Consider the following 27591-nt stretch of genomic DNA (forward strand, 5'->3'; position numbering starts at 1 on the left):
CAACATTTTCCTTAGCCAACACAAAGTACAAAGAATGTATGTCCTTTGATTTTGGTCAGATTCCTTATTTTTCAAAACCCTGTTCCTAATGGTCTGGCTGCATGTGTGGCATGTTGATCATGATGACATGTAAGTGTGCACATTGGACCTCGGCGCTCTGTGGCAGGTTGACTGGGTGGCATCCATTTTCTCAGTGCAAATATTCTGACAGCTTTCTCTGTCTCCTCCTCGGGATCTTGAAGGCACCATCTAAAGTGGATAAAAAAATAAAAATGTTAGCTCATAAACATTTAGATCATATTTGGATTTTAAAAAGAATCAGTGAATAATCCAACATAGTTTTGCTTATGAATAACTAAATGATAAATTCTCAAAATTACACCAGCTATTATTACATATTTATAACCGCAATTCACCTGCTGAACATTGTTGGGGAAAGTTTGCCATCAAGCGTCTATACTCGCAACCAAGTTTGTTTGCATTACTCATATGCTGCGTTCATAACAACTAGGAACTCGGAACTGGGAACTCGGTAATCTCCGACTTCAGACTTCAGTGCGTTCTAAACAATTGGGAACTCGGACAAAAACGAGCTCCGAATGGGAAAAATCGTTTTGAACGGTCTTTCAACTCGGAATTCCAACTCGGGAACTCTTTCTAGAGCTCCGACTTTCCGACCTGAAGATCACTGACGTCATGATCATGACCTCGTATTTTTCCGAGTTCCCAGTTGTTTTGAACGCGGCAAAAGTGATGACGCGCTCCTGTGAAGCTTACCTGTTGCTGGCTTTGCCTTTGTAGTGTCTTGCACCTATAGGTGTCGCTTTCTGATAAAGAGCATGAGGACGGTGATTTGTATTGCTGTGCATACAAAGCCTTTAAAGTGGACTTTTCTATTCAACTCCAGTTTCTCGTAATATCTGTTGTCTCGAGATCCAACCGTCCAGTTTTTATCCATCTCGTCCCCGATCCTCCGGAGCCGGGAGGCGAGCGACTGGGTCCCGGAGCATGGTGAGGGTCCTTGGGCACAGATCATCGAGTCGTCGGGTAGAGGCAGAGGCTGGTCTATCGGGAGCCAGCACATGTTCTCTAAAAATCTATTTATATTTGTTATCTGTCCCTGTCCCCTCCTCTTATCCACTCTTCGGGAATATGATCTTCTTTACTGTACAGATCAGATCTGGACTGTGTTGTTTCTCTCTCTCTCGCTGTTATATTATTCATGATTAAGGAGTCACATGGTGTGAGGGGTTTACATCATCTTCTCCCAAAAGAGAGAGGTAATCATTAACTCTTAAAAACCCGTCGTCTCATCTTATCTGACGAGCCTTTTGTTTGATATAATGGTCAGAGGGGTCTAGTTGAATAATCATAGGATTTCAAATAATAAGTATAATACATTTTTGAGAGTACTCTACCTAGAAAGTGGACACAATCGGGATCATAAACTGTTTTCTTTAATAATTGTGTATTTTTATTTCAAGTTTATTCATTGTACGGGTTATGCTATTTTGAAATTAAAATATGAAATAATCCACTATTACAGACCGATGCGCCCATAATAAACTATACAGAATTAAATTTTGTGGAACTGAGGCTATACCTAACTAAGAGTTCAGGGAGGAGGAGGAGGAAAGCAGTCCCATGGTGGATGGAGTGAGGGGCAATGGTGAGGAGTAGGAACAGGGCATTTAGAGTACTGAAAAGGACGCATAATTTCCAACATCTGATTCAATATAAGCAGGCCCAGGCCATGGTGAGGAGAACTATCCGTCAGGCAAAGAGGTCATGTTGGCATCGGTTCTGTGACACCATTGGAAGGGCGACACCTGTGGGAGAAGTGTGGGGGATGATTAAGAGGATGAGTGGGATCAGAAGGGAGTGGGATTATCCAGTGTTGACGAGTGGGGAGGATGTGGCAGTAACAGATGATGAGAAAGCAGAGATGATGGCCAAAGCATATGTCCAAGTGCATAGCTCTGCAAATCTGTCAGAGGAGGGCCAGAGGGGGAGAGAGAACACGAGAGAGGAGCATCCTGGAGTGCTGGAAAGGAGGGAGGATGTAAATGATGCGTTGAGTGCACCATTTACCAGGGCAGAGGTGAAAAGAGCAATAGGTAAGGGAGGGTTAACTTCACCTGGGAAAGATGAGGTGTGCTATGTTATGTTGGCCCATTTTAGTGTAGTCCCGTGTGGCTCAGTTGGTAGAGCATGGCGTTTGCAACGCCAGGGTTGTGGGTTCGTTTCCCACGGGGGACCAGTATGAAAATATATGCACTCGCTAACTGTAAGACGCTCTGGATAAGAGCGTCTGCTAAATTACTAAAATGTAAATGAGGCACTGGATAAGGTATTGGTGTTGTACAACAGAGTGTGGGAGGAGGGGAAACTACCAGCCAATTGGAAGGAGGCAGTAGTGGTACCAATCCGGAAGCCCAGGAAGGATCCAATGATGCCAACAAGCTATTGGCCAATAGCTTTAACATCACATGTATGTAAGATTATGGAACGTATGATTACGGAGAGGCTAACTTACTTCCGGGAGAGCAGAGGGCTAGTAACGCCACATCAGAGTGGGTTCAGGAAGGGTAGTGGAACTATGGATCCAGTGCTCTGCTTAGAAGCAAAGGTCAGGAAGGCTCAGGTGAACAAGGGGACTGTTGTAGCTGTCTTTTTTGATGTGGAGAAGGCGTATGATATGATGTGGAAAGAGGGGTTGTTAATCAAGCTTGATATTATGGGGGTAGGAGGAAGAATGTACAACTGGATAAAGGATTTCCTGTTTGGAAGGTCTATCCAGGTGAGGGTGGGGAAGTCTTTATCAGGCAGCTACTTGGTGGATAATGGTACACCGCAGGGGAGCGTGATTAGTCCTCTGTTGTTCTCAATCATGATCAATTATGTTTACTCTCAGGTACAGCCGGATATAGGGAGGTCGTTATTTGCAGATGATGGGGCCTTAAGGAAGAGGGGAAGAAATGTGCCATACATAGTCAGGAAGGTACAGGAAGCAATTGATGAGGTAGAGCGGTGGGCATTAATGTGGGGATTCAGGTTCTCTGTAGAGAAAATTCAAACAGTGTTCTTTACCAGGAGGAAGGTGGGAGATGAGGTATGATTGATGTTATATGGGAGAAACTTGGACAGGGTGGGGGCCTTCAGGTTCCTTGGGGTATACTTTGATACTAGACTGACCTGGGCAGAACACATTGAGAGAGTGGTGGGAAAGTGTAAGAAGGTGCTAAATGTGATGCGCTGTCTGACGGGGAAGGAGTGGGGGGCTGGGCGTTCCTCATTGAAGACTATGTATGTTGCATTGATCCAATCTGTAATAGATTATGGCAGTATAGCATATGGTTCGGCAGCCCGGACCTCACTGGAAAGGCTAGATGTCATACAGGGGCAAGGACTCAGAATATGTAGTGGGGCGTTTCGGATGTCCCCAGTGGCTGCATTACAGGTGGAGATGGGGGATATGCCGTTGCAGATTAGGAGACAGCAGCTGGCAATGAATTATTGGGTTAACCTACAAGGACATGGGGTGTCTCATCCTGCGAAAGGGATTTTACAGGCATGCTGGGAACATGAGCGAAGACCGAACACGAGCTTTGGGTGGGTAATACCCAGGCGAAGGAGATGGGACTGTATGGAAGGGAGTTTAGTCCAACGGTAGTTATTCCTGTAAATCCACCATGGCTACTCCCGCCTCCAGTAGTTGATCTAGAAGTGTTGGAGAGACTACAGAAAGATAGGGAGGGGGTTGATCCAGCTGATTTTTTTAAGAGACGCCTGGAAACTGTGTATCAGGATTTTGTGGCCATTTACACAGATGGTTCAAAAGATCCAAGGACAGGACGTACTGGGTCAGCATTTGTAGTGCAGGAATGTGGGGTGGAAGTCAGGAAACGTATTACAGATCATCTGGCTGTATATACGGTGGAGCTGATGGCCATACTGTTGGCCTTGCAGTGGGTGGAGGAAGTTAAGCCAGACAGAATAGTTATTTGCTCTGATTCATGTGCAGTGTTAATGAGTCTCCAGTCCTTTAGCTCACGTAGCAGACAAGACCTGCTTTATGGCATGATTAAACAGATGGGTATTCAGATAAGATTTTCTCGGGTTTCAGCACATGTAGGGGTGGAGGGGAACGAGGCAGTAGATGAACAGGCTAAACAAGCACTTAGTAGTGGGGATGTTGATGTTGAAGTATCAATGAGCAAGGCAGAGGTAAAAAGCCTGATATATACAGTGATGGTGCAGAGATGGCAGGAGCAGTGGAATGGAAATAATAAGGGAAGGCATTTATTTCAAGTACAGAGGAAAGTCGGGGAGGATGGCAGGAAGGGACAGAAGAGAGGAGGCTATTTTTTACAAGATTAAGGGTGGGACACAGCCAGTTGAATAAGAAATTAAACGTGATAGGAAAGCATCTATCAGGAAAGTGTGATTATTGTCAGGAAATAGAGACTGTGGAGCATGTATTGCTACAGTGTGGGCAGTATCAGAGGGAAAGAGAGAGGATGATATTTAGTATGAGGGAGAAGGGGATACAGGAAATTAGTTTAAAGAGTATATTGAGCAGAACATCATTAGATATAGTCTCAAATATTTTGTTATCTTTTTTCAGAGAAACGGGGTTGGCAAGTAGGATTTAGTTTCTCCCTGTCTCTGGCCCACATTCCAGTACGGTAGGTGGCGGTAATGCACCATAACGTTGGATGCCAACCGCCGATAAACCCCACTGAAGAAGAAGTACATTTTGCGGAACTAATCTGACAGCAAAGTCTCTGTAGTCGGACAGGTATTGGTACAGGACTTCACAGTTTGTTTTTGTTTTGGGATGAGGTAGAAAAGTGTTAACCCTACCGCTTTGTTATTTTGTCTAAAAATAACAAGTTAAAGATATATGTTGTTGTACCAATGTTAGAAGAATATGGCAGAAGACGATCTCTTCTGGCGTTTAGAGAGCGTTTGAAGCAAGAACTGACAAACAACATACCCGCAAATTGACTCGGTACCGGTACCCTCTGAATATAGCCTCGTTATTGTTATTTTATTGTGTTACTTTTTTCCTTCATTTTTTAATATTTGTAATTTGTAGCAAATATTTTCTTACTTACTTAAAAGAAGTTCTGCATTGTTGGTTAAGGGCTTGTGTACAGGTGTACTCTCTTGGCCAACCAAGTTGGGCAGACTCTAAAAAATAAGTATTTTTGTGAAAAAATACCAGTAAGAAGACAGAAGAATGTGTCCTCTGCAACATCACAGGGGAACAGTGAATGAGAAGAGGACCAATCACAATGTATCGATAGCCGAGGGCTTGCTAGGTGGAAGGACCAGTCCCTTGTTGGAGAGGATTCAAGAGAAGAGGACTCGAAGGAAGAGACAATACCACAGTGTGACAAATACACTAGCACCTCCCTGCAAAAACTGCTGCAGAGGAAAGTTAACAAGGCCGACAAATTGGTGGATCAATTCATTCAAGACCTGGTAAGATGATGTTAAGGATGATCATGACAGTTCTACCAGTAGAGGTAGCCTAACTACCACTTAATTAAGTGGAACTCTATTTCATTGCTGTTTCACTTATTTTTTGCAGAATGAGATAAATTACACTCCCTTCTTTGACGTCGAGTCGCCCTACGAGTTAGCCCTGAATATCTTCCAATATCTCAGCCGGACAGAGTTGGGATGATGTGCTCAGGTAAACTTAAGTTCGTGATCACATCCGTCAGTCATATAAAACTCAGAGACTACTCTGTTTTCACCTGAAGCATAAGTGGACCTGAACAGACCTTACACTGTTTTGTGCAACCTAATGTGACGTAGGCCCTAGCCCTAGTAGGTGATGATGACCACTCTATCCAACATGTCCTCTTCAATGTCCTCTCCAGGTCAGCAAGATGTGTAGTATAAGTACACTGTTCTACTTTGTTGTACCTAGTGATGATCACTCAATATGCTTCCACAGGTGAGCAAGGCGTGGGATGAGGTGCAGTCGTTTAGGATGTGTCTGAAGGAGGGTTATCACCACACTACCTCTGTCTCTGACTCCCCCTGCTAGAAGAGCACACTGCAAGACTGCAGGAACTCTGAGAAAACTGTGCACTCCAACTGGAAGGTAGGGGACGGCTTGGCTTGATAGGGGTGTGTGTGTGTGTGTGTGTGTGGCGCTTTAACTCAATTCATTTTTGAGAACTCAATGCACTTCATCTGAACATGCCCTTAAACCTGTGTAACTATACAGTATTAACTTAAACCTGTGTAACTATACAGTATTAGCTTAAACCTGTGTAACTATACAGTATTAACTTAAACCTGCGTAACTATACAGTATTAACTGTAGTAACAACATTGTAATTACATAGGGACGCCGATAAACTAAATGTTTTACATGTCTTCCTACTCCTAGAATCGTGTTGAATCAATCAGCCAACTGCAGTATGAGCTAGGGAAGGTGCTGTGTGACGTCAGTTCCTGTGACAGCTATGTTGTTGCTGGGTAAGATATACAGTAATATAACCTGTTTTTAGTGTCAGAAGGGGCAAGCAGCTGTGTTGATCAGCACGTTTTCAGCCCAATGAAGGGAGATCAATAGACATTGAGCTGCTGCTTTGACATTGTACTAAAAGAGACCACCACTTGTCTTTGAACTCCTTTCTTTTCACATTCTTTTAATTCAACCTGTTGTGAAAACACAATAGACTTCAGTCTCTATGTTATGCACCTTACTGCTACGGATTCTCACTCTCACATGAAGTAAGCTACTTATATTCGACTGGGCCCGGTGTACCGTAGGATGATGGCGTGACTTGAGCTGCTGAAATTAGTCTGTTAAATGTTGTATCAGGAGGCTGGGGCCCGCAGGGGGCGGTCTGATTAAATTCTCCCATGGCCCCGGTGAACTCTGGCTGGGTCCCAAATGGCACCCTATTCCCTACATACAGAGACAGAGGGCTGCCTACTGCAGCAAATTGTATTCACACCTAGAATATAATTTATTCCCCCTCAGGAGGCTGAAAAGATTTGGCATGGGCCCTTGGATCCTCAAAAAGTTTTACACCATCGAGAGCATCTTGACTGGCTGCATCACCGCTCGGTATGGTAAATGCACCGCCCTTGACCGCAAAGTGCTACAGAGGGTGGTGCGGACAGCCTAGTACATCACTGGGGCCGAGCTCCGTGCCATCCAGGACCTCTATATCAGGCGGTGCCAGAGGAAGGCTCGAAGATGCAGCCACCCAAGCCATAGACTGTTCACTCTGCTACCGTCCGGCAAATGGTACCGGAGCATCGGCAGCATCGGCTCTCGGACCAACAAGCCATAAGACTGCTAAATAGCCAGCCTGCTAAATAGTCAATTAATGGTACCCAACTATCTAACTATATATTTTATTTTTTTGATTAGTCATATGCATAGGGTCGCAGATGTAATTACAGGGTACAGTGAAATTCTTAAGCTCCGAGCTCCAACAGTGCAGGTCAAAAAGAGAAGGGAATGAAACCATAATACAAATTATAATAATATATATTTATACTGAACAAAAATATAAACGCAATGTGCAACAATTTCAACGATTTTACTGAGTTACAGTTCATATAAGGAAATCAGTCAATTTAAATAATTAAATTAGGCCCTAATCTATGGATTTCACAAGACTGGGCAGTGGCGCAGCATAGGTCCACCCACTTGGGAGCCAGGCCCAGCCAATCAGAATGAGTTTTTCCCCACAAAAGAGCTTAATTACAGACAGAAATACTCCTCCGTTTCATCAGCTGTCCGGGTGGCTGGTCTCAGACGATCCCACAGGTAAAGAAGCCGGATGTAGAGGTCCTGGGCTAGCGTGGTTACACTTGAGACATTTGGGCATTGTGTTGTGTGACAAAACTGCACATTTTAGTGTGGCTTTTTATTGTCCCCAAGACAATGGGCACCTGTGTAATGATGATGCTGCTTAATCAGCTTCTAGATATGCCACACCTGTCAGGTGGATGGAGTATCTTGGCAAATTTGAGAGAAATAAGCTTTTTGTGCGTATGGAACATTTCTGGGATCTTTTATTTCAGGTCATGAAACATAGGACCAACACTTTACATGTTACGTTGATATTTTTGTTAAGTATATATATTTACAACTGTAACAATGGTAAATCTCCATTGAGGGGTGGGGGCAGGGTAAATGTCCCCAAAGGAATGTCCATAGGGGGAGCAGCAGGGGGGGAAGTGAGAAGTGAATGAATCCATAATAATAATATACACTATATATACACTATGTATACAAAAGTATATGGACACCCCTTCAAATTAGCAAATTTGGCTATTTCAGCCACACCTGTTGCTGACAAATGTGTAAAATCGAGCACACCGCCATGCAATCTCCATAGACAAACACTGGCAGTAGAATGGCCTTACTGAAGAGCTCAGTGACGTTCAACGTGGCACCGTCATAGGATGCCACCTTTCCAACAAGTCAGTTATGCAAATTTCTGCCCTGCTAGAGCTGCCCCAGTCAACTATAAGTGCTGTTATTGTGAAGTGGAAACGTCTAGGAGCAACAACGGCTCAGCCATGAAGTGGTAGGCTGCACAAGCTCACAGAACAGGACCGCCGAGTGCGGAAGCGCGTAGCGCATCAAAATTGTCTGTCCTCGGTTGCAACACTCACTACCGAGTTCCAAACTGCCTCTGGAAGCAACATCAGCACAATAACTGTTCGTAGGGAGCTTCATGAAATGGGTTTCCATGGCCGGGCAGCCACACACAAGCCTAAGATCACCGTGCACATTACCAAGCATTGGCTGGAGTGGTGTAAAGCTCGCCGCCATTGGACTCTGGAGCAGTGGAAACGCGTTCTCAGAAGTGATGAATAACGCTTCACCATCTGGCAGTCCGACGGACAAATCTGGGTTTGGCGAATGCTAGGAGAAGGCTACCTGCCCCAATGCATAGTGCCAACTGTTTGGTGGAGGAGGAATAATGGTCTCGGGCTGTTTTTCATGTTTTGGTCTAGGCCCCTTAGTTCCAGTGAAGGGAAATCTTAACGCTACAGAATACAATGACATCTAGATGATTCTGTGGTTCCATGTTTGGGGAAGGCCCTTTCTTGTTTCAGCATGACAATGCCCCTGTGCACAAAGCAAGGTCCATACAGAAATGGTTTGTTGAGATCGGTGTGGAAGAACTTGACTGGCCTGCACAGAGCCCTGACCTCAACCCCATTGAACACCTTTGGGGTGAATTGGAACGCCGACTGCATATTAATGCCCATGATTTTGGAATGAGCTGTTCGACGAGCAGGTGTCCACCTACTTTTGGTCATGTAGTGTATATACAGTGAGGGAAAAAAGTATTTGATCCCCTGCTGATTTTGTACGTTTGCCCACTGACAAAGACATGATCAGTCTATAATTTTAATGGTAGGTTTATTTGAACAGTGAGAGACAGAATAACAACAAAAAAATCCAGAAAAACGCATGTCAAAAATGTTATAAATTGATTTGCATTTTAATGAGGGAAATAAGTATTTGACCCCACTGCAAAACATGACTTAGTACTTGGTGGCAAAACCCTTGTTGGCAATCACAGAGTTCAGACGTTTCTTGTAGTTGGCCACCAGGTTTGCACACATCTCAGGAGGGATTTTGTTCCACTCCTCTTTGCAGATCTTCGCCAAGTCATTAAGGTTTCGAGGCTGACGTTTGGCAACTCGAACCTTCAGCTCCCTCCACAGATTTTCTATGGGATTAAGGTCTGGAGACTGGCTAGGCCACTCCAGGACCTTAATGTGCTTATTCTTGAGCCACTCCTTTGTTGCCTTGGCTGTGTGTTTTGGGTCATTGTCATGCTGGAATACCCATCCACGACCCATTTTCAATGCCCTGGCTGAGGGAAGGAGGTTCTCACCCAAGATTTGACGGTACATGGCCCCGTCCATCAACCCTTTGATGCGGTGAAATTGTCCTGTCCCCTTAGCAGAAAAATACCCCCAAAGCATAATGTTTCCACCTCCATGTTTGATGGTGGGGATGGTGTTCTTGGGGTCATAGGCAGCATTCCTCCTCCTCCAAACACGGCGAGTTGAGATGATGCCAAAGAGCTCGATTTTGGTCTCATCTGACCACAACACTTTCACCCAGTTCTCCTCTGAATCATTCAGATGTTCATTGGCAAACTTCAGACGGCCCTGTATATGTGCTTTCTTGAGCAGGGGGATCTTGCGGGCGCTGCAGGATTTCAGTCCTTCACGGCGTAGTGTGTTACCAATTGTTTTCTTGGTGACTATGGTCCCAGCTGCCTTGAGATCATTGACAAGATCCTCCCGTGTAGTTCTGGGCTGATTCCTCACCGTTCTCATGATCATTGCAACTCCATGAGGTGAGATCTTGCATGGAGCCCCAGGCCGAGGGAGATTGACAGTTCTTTTGTGTTTCTTCCATTTGCGAATAATCGTACCAACTCTTGTCACCTTCTCACCAAGCTGCTTGACGATGGTCTTGTAGCCCATTCCAGCCTTGTGTAGGTCTACAATCTTGTCCCTTACATCCTTGGAGAGCTCTTTGGTCTTGGCCATGGTGGAGAGTTTGGAATCTGATGGATTGATTGCTTCTGTGGACAGGTGTCTTTTATACAGGTAACAAGCTGAGATTAGGAGCACTCCCTTTAAGAGTGTGCTCCTAATCTCAGCTCGTTACCTGTATAACAGACACCTGGGAGCCAGAAATCTTTCTGATTGAGAGGGGGTCAAATACTTATTTCCCTCACTGTACATATTTACAACTGTAACAATGATATATGTCCATTTGGGACAAATACCTCGTACTCCTCCACATTGATCTGGTACTGGTACATCCTGTATATAGCTCCACATTGATCTGGTACTGGTACTCCCTGTATATAGCTCTATTCTTGTGTATTTTATTTTATTCCTCGTGTTACCATTTTATTATTTTGAAACTCTGCATCTTTGGGAAGGGCTCGTAAGCAAGCATTTCACGGTAAAGTCTACACCAGTTGTATTCAGCGTATGTGGACAAATAACATTTGATTTAATATGATTTGGATCACTAAGATACTCATTGTGGAGTTTAGCATCACTATGAAAACCTTGTTTAACCAGGGTTGAGTTTTAGTGGACATTTTTATTTTCCGCTGCTTTTTCTAGGCAAACGGATAAAATATTTCTCTCACTTTTATACAGTATCTTGTAGAGGCACTGATGAAGCAGAACTACAGGTTGTGCACTGATCTTGCCTGAAATTGATCCATCAAAAGTTTCATGATTTGGAAGAGGGAAAGTACCAGCTGAGGCATGAATTTCTCCTGTTGATTCTTGGCTAAAGGACGATGCACTAATTATGTTGAGTGTTGTTACCTTCCTGACAAACCATGAGATTTCAGATGGAGTGTTTTAGCCTCGTTTCCCCTCTGTCTGTCTGTCTGTCTGTCTGTCCCATTTCCTCATGCTGGGAGACGGATGCTCAGTGAAGTGGGTGAAGTGGTTTAAGTGATTGTAGCATGTAAATTGGGGAGTGGAAGCTAGCTATCTCACGATCTTGTTTGTGCCACAGTGTCATTGGTAGCTAGCTAGCTGAAAGGGTTTATCTGGCAACCCATTGGTGCCACTCTCAGTGTTTATCTCTGTCTGCAACTCTCTCCAACAGCCCAACCCAGCACCAGTTCTGACCCACATCCAGGCTCCAGCAGCGGAAAGGGTCTCCGTCCGTCTGAGGCAGCCCAGGGCAGCTGGTGCTGGGGTGGACCCGGGGTGGACCTGGGGTAGCTTGTCTCGTGGCTCGTCTCAGGCCGGCTTTGAGGAACTCAGCTGCCACCTCACCCACTCTGCATGTCTACAATTGACTGAGCTGCCAATGGGAAACTTGGGAAACGTTTGGTGTTTCTATGCATGTGCACAGAGAGGACTGTATATGTGTAGAGCTAGGATGAGCTAGCTATATCTGCTTAGAGCTACTGTAGGCCGTAACTGATGCCTGCCTTGTCCTCTTGAGCAGTATACGTCAATACTTCGTAACAAGTGACTGTTTTAGGCTTCTATTCACTTTGTGGCGAATCTCTTTAATGTTAATATCATCGTGTTGTGTAACGTTGTTTTCCGTCCCCCTAGGTACACGTCAGGGGATGTGAGACTGTGGGACACCCTCCACTGGGACTCTGCAGCCTCCTTCCTGAGGCCCAGCCCCCCCTGACTGCAGACCTCACCCCCAGACCTCATGTCAGTCATGTCCGGTGTGGCTTCCTATGACGATGGTGAGTGGGGGTCTTCAACTCTCCAGTCAACTTAGTGGCTATTCCACTGGCTAGCCTTATCCTTCCAGTCTAGGACAGTGAAAAATAGTGCCACCTGTTGGTCGGTGGTCTCTAAAGAAGTGCTGGTTTCAATAGGTACAATCACCCTGGTGCCTATGTTCGAAGGAAATGACCAGCAAGAGACTGATGTACAGTTCACACTTTATTACCAAGTTCCATTAAGGAAGTTTTCACATTTGTAATTCGGTACCGTGGTGCAGTTCTCTGTAGCGTTTGTGGGAATTGTACAGAAAACGTTTTGCTTTCACAAGACTTGAAAATAACCGTTTCAGGGTGCGATTAGCAAGACACACATTCTACGTTAGCAAGCTAGCTTGTTTACAATGGGCAAAAGGTTCCACGTGACTCGTGCTGCCGCATCACAATACCTGGTACTCCGGTCCTGCTACTCATACAGGTCCAGGATTAGTTTCAGCCAGGGTCCGTTTGTGTTTCACACATGCTTTGCACTGTAGATCAGGGTACCAACCGCTCCCGGATCCGGGTCATACAGAAATGTGTGAAAACGCCCTAAAGTGTATGTACATGTGGATGGCCACACTGAGAAGTCTTTGGTTACAGGTTAACTGTGTATTCTGCTCCTGTGTAGGCTGTGTGGAGCACAGAGACAGGACAGGATCCCTGGGAGGGTCCACACCCTGGCTCTGAGCCTGGAGAGCCCCATCTTGGCTACTGCTGCTGGGCTTGACGTCCGGTTGGACCAGCCTGATGACGGGCTACTGGAGGATCCTCTGCCAGGCCATGCTGCCCAAACCTGTGAGTCTCTCTCTCAATTCAATTTCAATTCAAAGGGCTTTATTGGTATGGGAAACATATGATTACATTGTCTCTCTCTCTCTCTCTCTCTCTCTCTCTCTCTCTCTCTCTCTCTCTCTCTCTCTCTCTCTCTCTCTCTCTCTCTCTCTCTCTCTCTCTCTCTCTCTCTCTCTCTCTCTCTCTCTCTCTCTGATTGGTCTGGAGAAGCACCATCAGCTTGATAATTTTAATTAGGTTTATGATAGAATCCCCCGATGCAATGATAGTGTGTCTACTTTGATCCAGTCTGCTGTTGTGATTTCTGATATTTTAATTCCTCTATCTGTCACAGTCAATCCATTATGTACCATATTAGTTCATTAACAGTGCAACTGGACTTTTCATATGTGAGGTACTTTAGACTTCTCACTCCATGTGACAGTAATCAGCAGGCTGAATAAATTTATAACTTTCCTAACAGAGGCTCTGGTCACAGGTGGAGTCTATGGTCCTGGTGCCAGTGGCCCCCTGGTGGCCCTCTCTGCTGGGGAGACAGTGTACCTGCTGGCCCCTGAGGACCTGGAGCCCTGAGTGTGCCACACCGTCTACCCCATCACCTGTCTGGACGCCTCGGTGACGCACGCTGCCCTGGGGGTCAAGAGCTGTGGCTGGGCCATTAACGATGGAGGCAACAAGGTGAAGCAACATTGCATTGATTACAGTCTTTTGACAGGGTCGTATTCATTAGGGCATTCATTGAAAATTAGGGTTTCTAATGAATGCAACCCAGGTGTTGTTTTTTCTCTACTGTACCTGGAGTTAGGAACAGGGTTACATTGAGGTAGTTATGCCAAAGCTATGCACAAAGCCAATACTGAAGCCCAAACCATTATTTTTCTGAGTGCTCAACACATTTGGACAGCTACAAATTGGCCAACCTTGAATGTTTTTTTTTTTTTACTGATATAACTATAGGGCTGAATTTAAGCACATGCACACACACACACACACACACACACACACACACACACACACACACACACACACACACACACACACACACACGCACACACATGCACACACACACACACACACACACACACACACATACATACACACACATACACACACACACATACACACATACATACGTACACGCGTACTAAACATGTTCAGTCTATTTCCCAAAGTATCTGCTGTTTGTATATACTGTATTAATGTGGTGTATCTAAGGACCCTGCTACTAACGTAGCCCTCTGCATATTACATAGCTGGGAAACAAAGTTTATGTGGCTTTCTTTCAAGCAAGACGCAACAGCGAAGGTACAATGGTGCGTACAGAGACCTCCACAGACGTTGAGTTCTCCACAGCAGTGAAGTGAGCTGTAGCCTATTGTGTGTTAGTGTTTCTTTTAGGCCTAAAATTAATTTGTTCATATGGGCAGAATATTATACTGTACAGTGCATTCTGAAAGTATTCAAACCCCTTGACTTTTTCCACTTTTTGTTACGTTACAGCCTTATTCTAGAATGGATTAAATTGTTTTTTCCCCTCATCAATCTACACACAATACCCCATAATGATAAAGCAAAAACAGGTTTTAAGAAATGTTTGCTAATTAAAAAAATAATATATTATTCTATATTATTCAGAACCTTTACTCAGCACTCTGTTGAAGCACCTTTGGCAGCGATTACAGCCTTGAGTCTTCTTGGGTATGATGCTACAATTTTGGCACACCTGTATTTGGGGAGTTTCTCCCATTCTTCTCTGCAGATCCTCTCAAGCTCGGTCAGGTTGGATGGGGAGCGTCGCTGCACAACTCTTTTCAGGTTTCTCCAGAGATGTTCGTTCAGGTTCAAGTCCAAGCTCTGGCTGGGCCACTGAAGGACATTCAGAGAATTGTCCTGAAGCCACTCCTGCGTTGTCTTGGCTGTGTGCTTAGGGTCGTTGTCCTGTTGGAAGGTGAACCTTCGCCACAGTCTGAGGTCCTGAGTGCTCTGTAGCAGGTTTTATCAAGGATCTCTCTGTACTTTGCTCCGTTCATCTTTCCCTCGATCCTGACTTGTCTCCCAGTCCCTGCCGCTGAAAAACATCCCCACAGCATGATGCTGCCACGACCATGCTTCACTGTAGGGATGGTATTGGCCAGGTGATGAGCAGTGCCTGGTTTCCTCCAGACGTGACGCTTGGCATTCAGGCCAAAGAGTTCAAACTTGGTTTCATCAGACCAGAGAATCTTGTTTCTCATGGTCTGAGAGTCCTTTAGGTGCCTTTTGGAAACTCCAAGCAGGCTGCCATGTGCCTTTTACTGAGGAGTAGCTTCCGTCTGGCCACTCTACCATAAAGGCCTGATTGGTGGAGTGCTGTAGAGATGGTTGTCCTTCTGGAAGATTCTCACATCTCCACAGAGGAACTCTGGAGCTCTGACCATCAGGTTCTTGGTCACCTCCCTGACCAAGGCCCTTCTCCCCCGATTGCTCAGTTTGGCCGGGCGGCCAGCTCTAGGAAGTCTTGGTGGTTCCAAACTTCTTCCATTTAAGAATGATGGAGGCCACTGTGTTCTTGGGGACATTCAATGCTGCAGAAATGTTTTCGTACCCTTCCCCAGATCTGTGCCTTGACACAATACTGTCTCAGAGCTCTATGGACAATTCCTTCTACCTCATGGCTTGGTTTTTAATCTGACATGCACTGTTATTTGTGGGACCTTATATAGACAAGTGTGTGCCTTTCCAAATCATGTCCAATCAATTGAATTTACCACAGGTGGACTCCAATCAAGTTGTAGAAACATCTCAAGGATGATCAATGGAAATAGGATGCACCTGAGCTCAATTTCGAGTCTCATAGCAAAGGGTCTGAATACTTACGCTCCCAGTCAAAAGTTTGGACGCACCTACTCATTCAAGGGTTTTTCTTTATTTTTACTCTTTTTTATATTGTAGAATAATAGTGAAGACATCAAAACTATGAAATAACACATATGGAATCATGTAGTAACCAAAAAAGTGTTTTATATTTTATATTTGAGATTCTTCAAATAGCCACCCTTTGCCATGATGACAGCTTTGCACACTTGGTATTCTCTCAACCAGATTCATGAGGTAGTCACCTGGAATGCATTTCAATTAACAGGTGTGCCTTGTTAATTTGTGGAATTTCTTTCCTTCTTAATGCGTTTGAGCCAATCAGTTGTGTTGTGACAAGGTAGGGGGGGTATACAGAAGATAGCCCTATTTGGTAAAAGACAAAGTCCATATTATGGCAAAAACAGCTCAAATAAGCAAAGAGAAACGACACTCCATCATTACTTTAAGACAGGAAGGTCAGTCAATACGGAAAATGTCATGAACTTTTAAAGTTTCTTCAAGTGCAGTTGCAAACACCATCAAGTGCTATGATGAAACTGGCTCTCATGTGGACCGCCACAGGACTGGAAGACCCAGAGTAACTTCTGCTGCAGAGGATAAGTTCATTAGAGTTACCAGTCTCAGAAATTGCAGCCCAAATAAATGCTTCACAGAGTTCAAGTAACAGACACATCTCAACATCAACTGTTCAGAGGGGAATATGTGAATCAGGCCTTCATGGTCGAATTGCTGCAAATAAACCACTACTAAAGGACACCAATAAGAAGAAGAGACCTGCTTGGGCCAAGAAACACGAGCAATGGACATTAGACCAGTGGAAATGTGTCCTTTGGTCAGGAGTCCAAATGGGAGATTTTTGGTTCCAGGTGTGGGTGAACGGATGATCTCCGCATGTGTAGTTCCCACCGTAAAGCATGGAGGAGGAGGTGTTATGGTGTGGGGGTGCTTTGCTGGTGCTGGTGATTTATTTAGAATTCAAGGCACACTTAACCAGCATGGCTACCACAGCATTCTGCAGTTATACGCCATCCCATCTGGTTTGGGCTAAGTGGGACTATCATTTGTTTTTCAACAGGACAATGACCCAACACACCTCCAGGCTGTGTAAGGGCATTTTACCAAGAAGGAGAGTGATGGAGTGCTGCATCAGATGACCTGGCCTCCACAATCCCCCGATCTCAACCCAATTGAGATGGTTTGGGATGATTTTTTTTTCTAAAAACCTTTTTTTTTTTGCTTTGTCATTGTTGGGTATTGTGTGTAGATAACATTTTAGAATAAGGCTGTAACGTAACAAAATGTGGAAAAAGTGAAGGGGTCTGAATACTTTCCGAATGCACTGTATATAACATACAGAAATTCGATCAGTTATAGGCTACAGTTCAGATCTGGTAAAAGGCTGACATTTGGTCATTTCAATTAAGCTAAAAAAAATAGGTGAAACACGGACACCAAAATGTCTTTGTCGTGACATTTCATAACCTTAAAAGGATCCAAATTGGGCTTTAGTTGTAAATCGGTGTCATGCATTTCGGTGTGTTTCAAGACAAATATTTGCAAGATGTGGTTTTGTGACAAAAACCCTGTTTGAAAAACCGACTTAGTTAAACACCTTAGTCTGTCTTTCTCCTCTAAAAGTTTAATGTTTTGTTTAGGCACAGATGCTGGTACTTAAGTAATTAGTCGAGTGACTAAGGACCGGTCCCAAATGGAGCCTCTCTCTGTTGGTTAGACAGGTCTTTGGCAGAGCTATCCCACTGACATCATTACAATGTTCTCATTCCTGATGATGTTATATTATCAGTAAAGCGCCACATAGTGGCCTGGGAGAAAGTTTGAGAGTGAACTTTATTTGATTCACCGCAGAGTGGAGGATGCAGAGCTACACGGGCCCCTGTAGCTCAGTTGGTAGAGCATAACGTTTGCAACGCCAGGGTTGTGGGTTTGATTCCCATGGGGGGCCAGTATGAAAAATAAATCTATGCACTCACTAACTGTAAGTCACTCTGGATAAGAGCATCTGCTAAATGATTAAAATTTTAAATGTAAAATGTAAATAACTTTGCTGCAGTGCTTCCTCTCAAGGTTACAGCTAAAGGATTTTTTTAAAATCTTGTAGAATCAATTGAGATGTCATATAGCCTACCAGCTCCACAGGTCTTCAATCTGACTAGGCATACATTTTGATGCCTCACGTCCTGTCAAAAATACTGTCACTTAGGCCTATTTTTTTCATATGATATATTCTAAGACAACGAACATTGAGTTGTCTTTTGTTTCCTTTCTCCACTAGCTAGCTCATCTTCTCTAGATAATGCCAATTCATGATTAGCACGTTTTCCCTTCACTAATTAAACTGAAGAATTACAACTTTTAATGAGCTTTAACAAGTCTATCGGTTTCATAGTGTTTCTGACAGCATTTTCCTTCTGCGAAGAGGGAAGTAAGAATTGCCAACAGACTCTGCTGAGGCAGAATGTGTTATGTGTTATTTCATGAGAAGACATATGCCTAATTAAAAGCTGTGAAAAGAATGGAGGTGGCATCCAGACATTTTCACTCTCTCTCTTCACACCGAGGAGTTGAGTCATAACTAGGACTTGTTGCTTTTCCAGCTACATGTTTTAGAGGTATTATGACATGAATGGTCTTTGTAATGGATCCTGTCTGTCTGTCTGTCTGTGTCTCTCTCTCTCTCTGTCTGTGACTGTCTATCTGTGTTTGTCTCTCTCTCGGTGTCTGTCTGTCTGTCTGTGTGTGTCTCTCTGTCTGTCTGTCTGCTCCTGTGTACGGTATGTTGCTAAGTGTCTACAAGTCTCATGTATTTATCTGTCTTGTTCATGTCTTTGTTTATTGGCCTATCTGTCTGGTGCCTGTGAGAGTCGGCTTGAGTGAGCTAGTGAGCTAGTGAGTCAGTCTCCCTCACCTCTGGACCTGCACCCTCCTTCCCTTCCCCTCCCCACCCCAACTCCTCCCATCCCTCTCTCCCCTCCTTCCCTTCCCCTCCCCACCCCAACTCCTCCCATCCCTCTCTCCCCTCCTTCCCTTCCCCTCCCCACCCCAACTCCTCCCATCCCTCTCTCCCCTCCTTCCCTTCCCCTCCCCCACCCCAACTCCTCCCATCCCTCTCTCCCCTCCTTCCCTTCCCCTCCCCACCCCAACTCCTCCCATCCCTCTCTCCCCTCCTTCCCTTCCCCTCCCCACCCCAACTCCTCCCATCCCTCTCTCCCCTCCTCCGCCAGTGGACTTGGGGGGTCTAGACATCTGCTCAGTGCTGTGCTGGACTCCTGTTACCCTTTACCCTGTATCCTGTTACCCTGTTACCCTGTTACCCTGTACCCTGTATCCTGTTACCCTGTTACCCTGTTACCCTGTACCCTGTTACCCTGTTACCCTGTTACCCTGTTACCCTGTATCCTGTTACCCTGTTACCCTGTTACCCTGTTACCCTGTACCCTGTTACCCTGTTACCCTGTTACCCTGTTACCCTGTTACCCTGTACCCTGTTACCCTGTACCCTGTACCCTGTTACCCTGTACCCTGTACCCTGTTACCCTGTATCCTGTTACCCTGTTACCCTGTTACCCTGTTACCCTGTTACCCTGTTACCCTGTTACCCTGTACCCTGTTACCCTGTATCCTGTTACCCTGTTACCCTGTTACCCTGTTACCCTGTACCCTGTATCCTGTTACCCTGTTACCCTGTACCCTGTTACCCTGTTACCCTGTTACCCTGTTACCCTGTTACCCTGTTACCCTGTTACCCTGTTACCCTGTACCCTGTTACCCTGTACCCTGTTACCCTGTTACCCTGTTACCCTGTTACCCTGTTACCCTGTACCCTGTTACCCTGTACCCTGTACCCTGTTACCCTGTATCCTGTTACCCTGTTACCCTGTACCCTGTTACCCTGTACCCTGTACCCGCCGCCCCCATAGGTTACACACAACACATCCATAACATAGATTTGTTCAGTGAAAAGTGTGGCATGTTCCGTTAGGATCAATTCGTCGTTTAGGATCAACGGTCTTGATTAACTTCTGACAGGTCTGAGTTGCTTTGAATGTTTATCTTCAAACTCTGTGAGTTTATATTGACTGTATTCATGTCAGTGTTTGTTCACATTGGATCTATAAGTCAGGTCTACATGTGCTTTAAAAGCATTAACCTACCTGACAGCTGAAAGTCAAGTGTAATAACAATGCAACATGAACTCAACAGACTGCATCATTTGACAATCGTTTAGTGACATTTGTCTTCATTTACTTAACAGAGGAACTCGTGAAGGCAGCGATTTAGGACAAATTATAGATTATTATTTTATTTTTGCTCAAACTATCTCTCCAGGAATCCAGCAGCCACATTAACACGATGACTCTGCTGTAGCCAAAGCCATGATGCCTTTCATCAAAGCATGCTGAGGTGCTCCCTAAACTGTTTCCATATTAGCGTCAAACTGTCTCTATGCTCGTTTTCACTGACAGCTCCTCCACATAATAGCTGGATTGGGCTGCTTTTTAATCAAATCCCCTCCCCCCAAACTGAGATGATTCATCGAAAAAAAGACAAGCAGACATCCCCCCTCCTCTCCTCTCCTGTCTCCTTTCCTCTCATCTCTCCTCTCTCCTTCCCTCATCTCCCCTCTCCTTCCCTCTCCTCTCTCCTTCCCTATCCTCTCTCCTTCCCTCTCATCTTTCCTTCCCTCTCATCTCCTCTCTCTTTCTCTCTCCTCTCATCTCCCCTCTCCTTTTCTCCTCTCCTCTCCTCTCCTCTCCTCTCCTCTCCTCTCCTCTCCTCTCCTCTCCTCTCCTCTCCTCTCCTCTCCTCTCCTCTCCTCTCCTCTCTTTCCACCTTTCCTCCTCCTATCCCCCTTCCCAAATCCCGTCAAGCTGTCATTTCAAAGTCCTGTGTGTGTGTTTGTTTGTATGTGTGTGAGTGTGTCCGGTGTTTGTGTGTGTGTGTGTGTGCGTGTGTGTGTGTGAGTGTGTCCTGTGTGCGATTTTGGCTTGCTCCGCTCGGGGCCAGCTCACATTAAGGCTGCCTGGCCCAAATAGGAGACACAAAACAGTTGGCATCTTCTCAAGCCTTACATCATGCTGCCTGCTCCCTCTCCCCGATCTCTCTCTTCTCTTCCCCCTCTCGCTCGCTCGCTCCCCCCTCTTCTCTTTTCTCTCATCCTTTGTTTAATGTCTTTATCTATCATTCCCCATTCTGTCTGAACGTTGGCTAGTTTGTTTAGTTTTGCTTTGAAAGAGAACAGCTCCAGCCACTAATTGACCAATTATAACAGCCAGATTACATCATTTAAATAACATTTGAAAAGGTTTTTGTTATGGAGCTGGAGGGAACACAATTAATAATTATCTTTGAATTAATATTGATATGCTTGTTGGTCAATTTCCTTCCTATCATATTCAAACCTTTTTGTTAATTAAGCTTTACAACACTGTATTCATAGCCCTTTTGTTAAGAAAATGTAGTGTTTATAATTACTGACAACCATTTTATTTCATTTAGATTCTGTTAATTTCCCTACATGTCAGCTGAAAACTGTAGTCCAGCATCTGTTACGAAGCATGGTCTGCTGCCTGCTTGTTAACAGCACAGAGATTCATTCCTGTGTAAAAGCGAGGCAATGGAAAGTGTTGTGATGAGTTTCGGAGCTCAGACAGACAGAGACAGTGTGTGTGTGTGTGTGTGTGTGTGTGTGTGTGTGAGACTAGAAATTTGTGAGGATCAACATCTGTCTTTACTGCTTTAGGTCTGATGCTGCTGCTAAATGTAGAGTACATCATGAGGACGTTTTACACTCTGCTCAATCTGCTCATATCCAGGTGTTCTCTAACTCCTGCTGCAGTGTTCAGGGATCAAATCAAAATCAAATCAAATCAAATGTTATTTGCCACATGCGCCGTAGACATTACCGTGAAATGCTTACTTACAGCCCTTAACCAATAATGCATTTATTTTTTAATAAAAAAAGTAACATAAAACAACAACAACAAAAAAGTGAGCAGAAGTAAAATAAAATAACAGTATGAATACATCTGTCTGTAGAAACAGCATCCATCACCAAATATCTATTTTTCTATGTGTTGCCTCTGTTTATATTCAGGTGCAGAATAATTTTTGCCCAAGTAGCCAGTGAAGGAGTCTAACTCTCTGTGTGTTATTGTGTTCAGATCCAGGTGTACAGCTTAGAAACAGGCCAGTCTGAGGTGTTTGTGGGAAACTCAGCAGGAGACTTCTCCTGTGTCAACCTGAGAGACAGCCCCCCTCACCTGATGGTGTGTGGAAACAAAGACGGGAGGTACGGGACCCAATGTGTCATTACACCTGCTGCGTGTACACACACAATGCCACACACACACACACGCACTACTATGGTGTTAAAATCTGTCACACACACATTCTTTTTGCCTGTCAGATTTTAGCACCACAGTAGTACCAGATTAGATCCAGTGGCTCCCTTGGGTACACCTGCTGGGCTCTAGTCAGAAACAAACCTATTTATCACAATACAATATTCCTCAACACACAATCACAATGGATTAAGAACATTGGAATGTGGAGGTACAAACAGAATACTTGCAGCCGGGAGGATCAGGTGTTTGGAAAATTGCAAAAAGAAAAGCAATTTTCTTCGCACCTTCGCTGGCAGAAATAAAACAGATTTTATAAGAGGGAGCTACGTGGGTCAGCGGAATGTTATCTGCAGCCTGGGGGTATTTGTGAGGGAGACAACGGGAGGCAGATGCTGGCAGCCTTCACACTGCTGTCCTGTAGTCTCGCCATTCAGACGCTAAAACACACACACATGCGCTGCATCTGCAACCTGGCTCTCCGAATGGGGGAAAGAAACAAACAAAAAAAGGCATTTTCATCTGCATTTGTCCCTGACAGCAGGGCAGGAGTTGGTAGGTAAAATAAAGAAAAAAGTTGGCAGAATCCTTACCAATCAAACTCCTGCTATGGGTTTCCTACCAAATTCATCAGGCTTTAAGTAGACAGCCAAATGCAGACAAAGCCCAGGCAACTCTGTCTCATTGTGCATAGCCGGTCTTTTAAAGGTGGGACCCCCAGCTCACCTGCAACAACAGCCAACTCCCCCTTAAGTAGCCTTGTATGTAGTCAGTCCCTCCCCCTTAAGTAGTCTTGTATGTAGTCAGTCCCTCCCCCTTAAGTAGTCTTGTATGTAGTCATTCCCTCCCCCTTAAATAGTATTGTATGTAGTCAGTCCCTCCCCCTTAAGTAGTCTTGTATGTAGTCAGTCCCTCCCCCTTAAGTAGTCTTGTATGTAGTCAGTCCCTCCCCCTTAAGTAGCCTTGTATGTAGTCAGTCCCTCCCCCTTAAGTAGTCTTGTATGTAGTCAGTCCCTCCCCCTTAAGTAGTCTTGTATGTAGTCATTCCCTCCCCCTTAAATAGTCTTGTATGTAGTCATTCCCTCCCCCTTAAATAGTATTGTATGTAGTCAGTCCCTCCCCCTTAAGTAGTCTTGTATGTAGTCAGTCCCTCCCCCTTAAGTAGTCTTGTATGTAATCAGACCCTCCCCCTTAAGTAGTGTTGTATGTAGTGAGTCCCTCCCCCTTAAGTAGTCTTGTATGTAGTCAATCCCTCCCCCTTAAGTAGTCTTGTATGTAGTCAGACCCTCCCCCTTAAATAGTCTTGTATGTAGTCAATCCCTCCCCCTTAAGTAGTCTTGTATGTAGTCAGACCCTCCCCCTTAAGTAGTGTTGTATGTAGTGAGTCCCTCCCCCTTAAGTAGTCTTGTATGTAGTCAATCCCTCCCCCTTAAGTAGTCTTGTATGTAGTCAGACCCTCCCCCTTAAATAGTATTTTATGTAGTCAGTGTAATGAATACTCAGGGAGAAAAAGGTATAGATTCACGTGCAGAGCGCGGCAGGTGTTTATTTCACCTTCGCAGAAGGCAGGAATCGTGGTCACAGGCAGGCAATGGTCATACACAGGTAGGTAAACAGGCAGGAGAAACAAAACTAGGACTGAAGGCTAAAACTTGTTCTCACAAACGAGCTAGGAAAAGGCTTAGTAGAATCAAAACGAACAATACCTCACAAGGCACAAACAGAAAGAAAGAACTGAACTAATTAAGGAGCTGATGAGACCAGGTGAGTAACTAACACAGGTGAAATCAATGAACAAAAATGAAAGACAGGGCTATGTTCAAGTTCTGAGCGTATTCGGCCCAGGCCATATACCGACTCCAGTCGTGTGGAGAGGCAGAACATTGTTGGCCGAGGCACTTCCCTATTTCTTGGTTCAGGAGAGGCTGAGGGCGACCCCCAGTCGGTCACAGAAGGCTCGCCACACCCGGGAGACAAACTGGGGCCCGCGGTCAGAGACGATGTCCTCTGGAATCCCATACAGACGGAACACCTGTTGGAACATACACTCAGCCAATTCCATGGCGTTAGGTAAATGAGGAAGAGGAACCAGACGACACATTTTTGAAAAACGGTCTACTATGACAAGGATGGTGGTGTTACCAGAGGATTCTGGAAGGTCTGTGATGAAGTCAACATCTATGTGGGACCAGGGTCTGTGAGGGATTGACAAAGGTTGAAGCTTACTGGAAGGGAGATGACGAGGGCTTTTGGTTTGGGCGCAGACTGGACAGGAGAGTACGTAATCCCTGACGTTGGATGCCAGTGAGGACCACCAGAACTTACGTGCTAGAAGTTCTGTGGTTCTTGTAATGCCCGGATGTCCTGACCCCAAGGACGTGTGACACCATTGCATCAGTTGGGGTCTAACAGCTGCTGGTACGTAACTCTTCCCTGCTGGTGTCTCAGAAGGAGCCGGGTCTAAGGTTAGGGCTTCTTGTATGGCACAGTGAACCTCCCACTGTACCGGTCCCATAATGCAAGAGGAAGGAAGAATGGGTGTAGGGTCTGAGTTACTGGTCGGAAGGTCAAACTGGTGGGAGAGAGCATCAGCTTTTACGTTTTTCTTTCCAGGGATGTATGTAACATGAAAATGGAAGCATGTGAAGAAGAGAGCCCAGCGGGCTTGTCTGGAGTTTAACATCTTGGCCCCTCTGATATATTCCAGATTACGATGATCTGTTAGGACGAGAAAAGGGATGTTGTGCGCCCTCCAACCAGTGGCGCCACTCCTCGAGGGCCATCTTGATGGCAAGGAGTTCTCTGTTCACCACACCGTAATTCCTCTCAGCGGGGGATAACTTCCTGGAGAAGAAGGCACAAGGATGTGATTTTGGAGGTGTTCCCACCCACTGAGAGAGTATGGCTCCTACTCCTACTTCTGAGGCATCCACCTCCAGGGTGGAAGGAACGGTCGGATCAGGTTGGCGAAGGACAGGAGCTGAGGTAAAGAGGCGTTTCAAGGTGTTGAAAGCAGTCAGTGCGGTATCAGTCCATTGAAGGGTCCGGGTCTTTTGGCTGGTAAGGGCAGTGAGGGGAGCGGCAGTAGAACTGAAGTTCCGAATGAACCGGCGATAGAAGTTGGAGAACCCAATGAAACATTGGAGTTCCTTAACGGTGGTGGGTTTGGGCCAGTTACTGACGGCGGTGACTTTGTTCTCATCCATGCTGACCCCTCCAGGTGTCAGTGCGAAACCGAGGAAGTTTACTGAGGTTACATGGAAGGTGCTCTTTTCAGTCTTTACATAAAGGTTATGGTCAAGGAGCCATTGAAGAACCCTTTGTACATGCTGTATGTGTTCCTTCAGGGAGGGGAGTAAATCAGGATGTCATCAATGTAGACGATGAGAAAGCGGTTGATCACATCCTGGAAAACCTAGTTCCTAAAGGATTGGAAGACGGCGGGGGCGTTAGTAAGGCCGTAGGGCATGACCGGGTATTCGTGGTGCCCTCGTGCGGTGATAAAGGCCGTCTTCCATTCGTCGCCTTCACGTAAATGGGCAAGGTTATAAGCACTCCGCAGGCAGAGTTTTGTATAGATGTTGGCGTGGCCCACTTGTTCAAGGGTCGCTGGGATCAGAGGAAGAGGGAAACGGTTCTTGACCGTAACATCATTCAGGGAACGGTAATCAATACATGGACGGAGACCACCGTCCTTTTTTCCAACGAAGAAGAAGCTGGACGTAGCCGGGGAAGAAGAAGGACGAATTAAACCATTTTCGAGTACTTCATCAATGTAGTTCTCCATTGCCTCATTTTCCAGGATAGATGGGGGGTAAACACGGCCCTTCGGTGGGGACACTCCAGGGAGTAAGTCAATAGCACAGTCCCCTGGGCGATGTGGTGGCAGAGTGGAGGCCTTGATTTTGCTGAAGACATGGCTGTACAGGGCGTATTCAGATGGTATGGTGGGTGGCACTGCAGAGGCAGAGTCCTCAATGGTGGTGGCTCTGCAGGGTAGGCTGAAACAACTGGTGAAGCAGCTGGAAGACCAGGACATTAATTCACCTTGTCGCCACGAGATGGCAGGGTCGTGACGACAAAGCCAGGGGTGTCCGAGGATGAGTGGCTGTTTGGGGGATGAGAGTTCCATGAGTTGAATGGTTTCAGTGTTGAAGACTCCAATCTGGAGGGCAACGCTCTGTGTCAGGTGTGTATGAAGCCCGTGCCCAATGGTTACCCGTCCAGGGTGTTAATCCTTAAGGGAGGGTGACAGGTGTAAGATCAATGTCAAGCTCTTGTACTAGCTGGTGATCGATGAAACTACCTGCTGCTCCCGAATCTATCAAGCCCGCTATGTACTTCGTTAACCCCCTTCACGGTTATCAATACTGGGATGGAGAATTGCATCTGGGAGAGATTTAGACATTCGGACCCGCCTACCTGCATGGCAGCGGAGGGACCCTTCTCATCTCTCCGTGGGGGGCGAACAGGCAATGGCTGAGTAGATGATCTTTCCCTCCACAGTATAGGCAGAGCCCTTCTTGGATCCGACTTTGATGTTCGATACACGGGAGAGGAGCATGACCCAACTGCATGGGCTCTGGAAGACTCGGACAGGATGACGGAATCATGGAAAGAGAAGGTTTTGGGTTCCTGGGCGGCAGAGTTCTTCGGCAGTCGGCGATGAGTTGGTCGATGGAGATGGACATACGAATGTATTGATTTAAATCCTGAAGGTCACCTCTACAGGCCAGCTCCGCCTGAAGTTCCCTGTTGAGCCCTCTTCAGTAGACAGTAAGTAAAGCAGCATCACTCCATCCACTCCCTGCAGCCATGGTGCGGAACTCGAGGGCATACTTGGCAGCTGAATTGCGTCCTTGTTGAAGGTCTATTAGGAGGTCCCCAATAGGACGACCGGGAGAGTGATCGAATACCTCTTTGAAGAGGGTGTGGAAATGGGTCTCGGATCTGAGTTCTGTGCTTTTGGCAGTCCATATGGCAGTGGCCCAATCCAGGGCTTTGCCTGTGAGTAGAGACACAACAAAATCCACCCTGCTCTTGTCGGTGATGAAGTTAGTGGGGTTGTGCTCAATGTATTTGCTGCATTGCATCAGAAATCCCTGACATTTTCCAGGCATGGATATGAATGAAGGAGGGCTATGGGTTACGATGCCTGGCATCGGAGGAGTAGGGATAGGCTGGCGGAGAAGATGGCCGATTACCTCCATACGCTCCTCTTGCCGGGTTAGGCGCCACTGTAGCTCCGCTGAATCCATTCAGTTTTTGGTGAGGTATTCTGTAATTAATACTCAGAG

General features: G+C 45.6%; 1 pseudogene; it reads left to right on the forward strand.

Moving 5' to 3' along the window:
* Positions 1 to 4800: 4800 nt before the first annotated feature.
* The window catches only part of LOC121587214, a 28498-nt pseudogene continuing 5707 nt past the window's right edge, over positions 4801 to 27591 (forward strand).

This window comes from Coregonus clupeaformis, chromosome 18 (assembly GCF_020615455.1).
Source record: "Coregonus clupeaformis isolate EN_2021a chromosome 18, ASM2061545v1, whole genome shotgun sequence".
Classification (NCBI taxonomy): domain Eukaryota; kingdom Metazoa; phylum Chordata; class Actinopteri; order Salmoniformes; family Salmonidae; genus Coregonus; species Coregonus clupeaformis.